The sequence below is a fragment of the Topomyia yanbarensis genome, chromosome 2 (assembly GCF_030247195.1).
Source record: "Topomyia yanbarensis strain Yona2022 chromosome 2, ASM3024719v1, whole genome shotgun sequence".
NCBI lineage: Eukaryota > Metazoa > Arthropoda > Insecta > Diptera > Culicidae > Topomyia > Topomyia yanbarensis.
The window spans coordinates 371,687,508-371,694,130 of record NC_080671.1 but is presented as its reverse complement, the minus strand read 5'-3'; positions in this window follow the sequence as shown (position 1 = coordinate 371,694,130).

Genomic DNA, 6,623 nt, shown 5'->3' with positions numbered 1-6,623 from the left:
GTAAGTGACTAGCTCTTCAAAGGACGACATGCCATTTTAATGACAACACATTATTTTTATTTTTCATTAGTTGGCTTCGCTTTAGCTAAAATACGAGAAAACTAAATTATCACAAGATTAAGAAAAAAGCGAAGGTTTGAATGTAGATTGATAAAACAATCATTAAAGTAAAGATGCGATTAAAGAGTCGAAGTTCGGTACTTTTCTATGTGAGAAAGGCTAATTTGTTTTCAAACACGGGTTAAAAAATCATATTTACATGACATAAACAATCTCTTAACTCACCACCAGATTGCTTTGTCCAGTGCATATAAGAATCCTCACTCCGATTCCAAAAGTCCTGCAGAGTTGATTATTTCGATTTTTTCCTTAAATAACCTGAGACGAGACATGCGAATAGCTAAAAATTGAACGTCAAATGCAGCCAGTTCATTTAAAAAATGTGAGGCAGAAAGAGTGGTTATGCGAGACGAAAGATGAAATGAACATGAATACAGAAGAAGAAAACATCTATCCACAGGTCCCGTCGCATAAATAACGATTCATTTGACATAAGCTCTAAATCGAGATGAAGCGATTGGATTCTAACGGTACGGGGAAAATTTCACTAGGGCAGATTGCTTTACCCAATCGTCCCTGTTCAATACAGTCATGAAACATCCGGAACGGCCTGAATGTAGGCTGCAATTTGCAATTGATCATTGATACACTGTCCAGCCGATGCAACAAAGATCGTGCTTGTGCTATGTTGCACGACGACCCCAGTCGTGTACCATGCTATAAAAATACAGTGCGTTACGTGTAAGCAAATGGAAAATAAAAGTATTAATGTTGCTAATATAATCATCAGTTATTAAAACAGAATAATTTTCAACAAGTAGAGTAACTAATCATATTTGGGCCCTTACGTATTTTGGAACCTTTTCATAAATTAGCCTCCTTTATTCTCAAGTTTCAATTGCATTGTTTGTATTGTTTTTAAGTCTCAACAAAGGTCAACTCCAATTAGTTCAAATTTATCAGAATGCATACTTGAAAAAAGTCATCGAGAACAATTCATAATTCCGCGGTTGCCAAGATGGATTGGTGGTAGCTAGGTAGATTGCAAAAAACACATTTTTTTATTCTTTTATATTTTTTTTAACAACATCTGAAAAGAAAAGAAACATTTTGAATGTGATTGCATGATAGAGAACTTATTGGTAAAAAAGTTTTTCTAACAACAACTTTATACATTTCATACTAATTGACTTAAAAAACTGTAATTTTATAACAATATAATTCTAAGTATTATTTTAAATAAAATTTTATTTAACAAATATCTTCCAAAATGCTTAGTTTTCGTTTTCGAGATATTTGGAATTTTGCTTCACTGAAACAATTAATTCGTGTAAATGTGTCCTTTTTAAAAGTTATTCGCATTACCCCATCATAAAATTGAGGGTCTGCCTCAAAGAGAAGAAGAGTGTATCCGCATAAGAATACGAAGAGTCACAGATTTGACAGATGCAAAACAGATTCAAGATGATCTGCATAAAGGTGGCAAACGCCTTGAGAACCTCAAAAAGGCGTAAAGTGCTAGTTTCTACATTCAACATTTTATGTTTGAATTAATTTCGTTTTTAATAATCTCCTTTTTGGAAAGTGAAGTAGTATTTACGCAATGTCGATCTTGCCAATCGTAAAACAAAAACTCTCGCTTTACGTATGCCTATACCTTATCTGGTATCATCTTGAGTTTTCACGTCAATTGCAGTTTGACAAGACCAAAATTGACAAGACCATAATTTGATGTTGAAACGGTCTATCCCTGAGAATGATCATAGGAAGGGCAATCCCTCGATAAAATGTCAACAATCTAATGTTTATCGTTTTAAAAGAAGTAATAGAAACTTTTTCAGTGTAATTGGCTCACGGATAAGCTTTCAATAAAAAAAGTTTTTCTAACAACAACTTTTGTCATATTTTTTAATTCGTACTATTTGCAGTCAAAGATGCAATTTTATTTTTGAATATCATTCTAAACGCTATTTTAAATCAAAATACGCGTAACAAAAATTTCCTGAAATGTAGTAAAATGAAATATTTTAAATTTTGTTGTAACAGCACATTTTCACAAGTTATTCGCGTTTCTCCATCAACAACAATAGATTTTTCAACATTCTAATACATTTTCTATAATTGACATCAAAGCCCAATAGTCCATAATTATTGATTCTCAGCTGCCAAAACTTGCCTTGCAATATAACAGTCATTCCCAAGATGTTGAAAATTTTTCTTTTTTGACACATTGGCGGACCCCCCTGCAGGGCCGTCTTAAAACCATTCGGTGCCCCTGGGTACTACTGAGCTAAGGGGCCCCTATTATTGAACAGGTATAACTTATATACCGTATAATCTACCGTACACACCAATTTTTTTTCACCGAATATCAGCAAAAGTTTACTGAATTTTTATCAACTGAAAGTTTCAGCAATACAAGATGCTGAAAAATCGCCAATTTGAATTGAACCTGTTTGACAGATTCGCTTTGCTGAAAATTGAATTATTCAAATTGTCAAATTGACAGCGCAATTATCGGATTTACAGCAATCCAGCCCGGAATACTGAGAATTTGGCAATTGCGCTGTCAATTTGACAATTTGAATTACTGAATGTTCAGCAAAGCGAATCTGTCAAACAGGTTCAATTCAAATTGGCGATTTTTCAGCATCTTGTATTGCTGAAACTTTCAGCTGATGAAACTTGAATTTTTGACAGTGGTAGGCAGGGAACATAATTATCTATCTTGAAACAAAATTTCATCCAAATCAAAAATGGGTTTTTTTTGTAAATCGACTTTAAATTTTTAAAATCGATTTTTTTAGTGTAGGAGTCAATGAAAATTTTTTTCAATATTTTTATTCGAAAATTTGACTAATTTTGAGAAAACCACTCCTACAACATTTTTTTATAGGATTTGTCTTTTTTAGACTATAGCCATTTGAAAAAAAATGGTAAAGAAGGTTTGGCCCTTTTCAAAAGACAGTCGAGATCATTTATGGAAAAACAAAATATGCAAAGTGGCTTTTTGTGACAAAGTCTTCATGTACAGAAAGTTTCATTAGAATCTGAGAGGGTGCTGCCAACTCTGAATAGGATTTGGCGCGAAATTCGTCAAGAGTAAAACACAAACTGGAACATCCGACTGCGAGCAGCAGGAAAGTAGGACGGCTGAGGACATGGCCGTGAACGATAACGCGAAAGAAGACAAACGAAACGAACCTCAACTTGCAGTGTACAACACTGGCAATATTTCGCCCCCTAGAAAAAGGATCTCAACACGCAGTAGCAAGCTGCGCCTGAACGAGACCAAAAATTTAACATGGTTGTTTTTTTATTCATTGTAAAAAAACAAACAATCGGCCTCGTCGAGCTACTGTATTTGGGCCTAAATAAATTTATTAATAATAAATAAAAAATCATTTAGTTGACCAATGTCGTACCGGATTGTCAGGTAATTACTACGGATGGAGTCTTCGTAAACTATCCCACTCATCTTTGTCACCAGCGAAGGATTACCAAAGGTTACGTAGATGATGGGTTCTCGGCCGCCTCAATGAGAAGTACTGCTGGTGCCCTCTTTACATAGCTTAACATCCGCCTGCAATGACTACCCGGTCTCTTATTACAATCTTGTTTACCCTTTCTTGACCAGTTTTTTTCTGCCGCGTACAGGGTTCCAAAACTATTTTTACTTAGAACTGTTGGCGCCATGAAACACGAAAAACCTAATTTAATAAAGATAGGTACTTCTTATTCAATGATAGAAGCTGCTCAAAATTTATCTTCTGATTTAGTCCAACTGCATAAAAAATAGTTGAAGGCAGTCTAAATTAGAAAATCAGTTTTCAATAGTATTGCCAGGCTACGAAAATATTTCATTTCATTTTACCATTAAAAGAAACTATCCCTGGCGTGCTTCAACGGAACCTAATCAGATTAATTGTAATAACTTTTATGCTACTGATAATATTTATAAATCATAGTGATCAAATCCCAGTTATTAGCCTTACTTGTTGTTGTTGTGTAAACCAACAGTTATGGTCGTTTAGAAACGTGGTTGTTTATCAACAACATGGGCCTGAAGGTGTAAACCAATATAAATTCTTCAAAAGGGCTAAAGAGTTTTTTGTAAACAAACTTGTTTCGCTTATTATTCCACGAATTTCATGAGCAATACACATTAATCCACAGTTTTACTCTTCGTAGAAGCAATTTTAAATGTTTTCGGCGTTGAAATTAGAGCAAATTAAGAGAAATCAGCAAAACAAAAGCTTGTTTACAAATTTCATTAGCCCTTTTCAAAAGTTAATATGGAAATATGCCATTTGAGTTCTGAGCTAAGACAAGACGTGGCAATCGGCTTCTTATTTTTCCTGCAACATTCTTTTTTTCGCACATTTTCACCCTGCCGAAATCTTCCGAACAGTGTTGCTATTTTTATTAATGAAAATGGAGTCTTGTTAATTTATTTTATGCCGGAAATATTTTGTATCTTGAATCCACTATATTAATGAAGGGCACCGTTTTTCCATGTAATGGGTGTTTGGTTAGGGTTGATGAAGCCATTATCTGAAAAATTTTAGATTATGGTTTGGTTTTTGTCTTATTTTTGTTAAAGTTAATCAACCGCGTATACGTTAAATGCATAATAAATACTTGTTTCACTTTGCCGCACAATTTTTGTTCAATTTAGTCATTTTTACTTTTTTGAACGGTAATAATTTTATTTGCCAAAAGTAATGACACTCTTTCCAATAAATATAGCAACACTGCTTAACATCGTTTCGCTATCCCTGCAGTAACATTCCGTACGGTGCAAAAAGTCAGAATCAACCAATCGGGAGCTGGATCATTCTGACGTAAAATTGGAACAAAAACGGCCCCCCTTATTGTCACGTCTTGTCTTAGGTTCTGAGCAGGAATCAATTGTTGAAGGGGATAATGGGAGAAGAGTATTATTGTGTCGAAGTCCACTGGAACTCAGAGCAGGATATTCATCAGAATTTTACACCGGAATTCATTTAAAATAGGGACATGATTCTATCAGCATCTTGAATAAATCATAATCTTCGGCCGAATTCTATCTTGAAAAGGATTTCGCCAAACCTCTGAGAAGATTTTCTACAGAATCCTGCATCAAAATTCAAAGAAAAATGCCTTAGAACTACGGATAGGGATTCAGTAAAATTGGAATGCTAAGAAAATTCCGATCAGAATCCTGGAAAGTATTCAAACGGAATCCTGAGAAGCATGACATCATTACTAAAAAGAGTGCCAGAAACCCACCGAGCAAAGTAGATATAATGACATTTTATGTGTCAAAAAGGCCTGCAGTAACCGATATGTGTATCACGAAAAAAATGTACTTGTAGTTTAAAATTAAAAAGTTCCATATTTGGCAACACTGCCTTAACGGCAGCATTTTTTTCTAGATTCCTTCAAGAATCATCTCGCTGATTGATTTTAGTGCAAACAGTACCAGATATATAATCAGAAAAAAAATATTATAATTAATTATAATTTTAATTAGGAGTGTTCCAATGGACCTCAAACGACACAGGTTATTATATATTGGTTCTAGATGAACAATTTCTTCAAAACTTGTTCCAATCTGTGAAGGTCGAAGCCAAGTTTTGTTTTTTTGTCACTGCATGGAATAACCCATTTCACTAGTTTACAAATTTTGGGTTAATTGCATGAAGTTAAGAAAAAAGGTGTTTTCTAAGTCAATTTTGGGTCGCTGAGCACGAAAATCATATCCATTTTCTTTTTCCAAAAACCGTTTTTGTGATTTTTTGAAAAAGGTGATTTTGAGCACAGTTGGAAGTTTTTGGTCAATATATCAGGAACAAATCTTCCGATTAACACAAGGACTCACCATTCGAAAGGTATTGATGTGCCCATTCCAAAAATGTATAACATTCTAGGATAAAATACCAACAATTTAGGGTTAAGAGCAGCCAAAGTCAATAAAAGGAGTGTTTGGTAAAATTACTAATTTTTAGTTGATTTTTCAGAAAAAAATTAATCAGCAAAAAAAATCTTTTAAAATCTTATGTGACAGATAAACTTCTCACGTGAATTTAAAGCCTAAGATCACAAAAATCCGACGAAAACTGGTGATGTTATTAGGCACCGAGTGAAAATTGCTCTGTTTTTCTTATATCTCTTTTGGTAAGATTACACTAGTTTACAAGAAAAATGAAGTTACGATAAAAAGTGTTTTCTAGATTAATTTTGGATCGCTGAATACGAAAGTAATACTCTATTAATCTTTCAAAGAAGTTTGAGTTTTAAAAAAAAGTTTTTCTTTTGCTTCCGCTTTTTTGTTTTTGCTCTATTTTTTATTACAGAAAAATAATTTTTCATATTTTCAGAATCTAATGTGACAGATTTTAACAATTTTTATATAAAGGAATAGCGATAAGCTAAGAAGAAAGGTGCTTCTTCAGTTAATTTTGGATCGCTGAATACGAAAACCAAGTCCATTTTTTTTTTCAAAGAAGCATTTTCAAGATTTCTGTGAAAAAGGTGTTTTGGGCACTATTTTAGTTATTTGTCAATATCTTTTTTTTTAT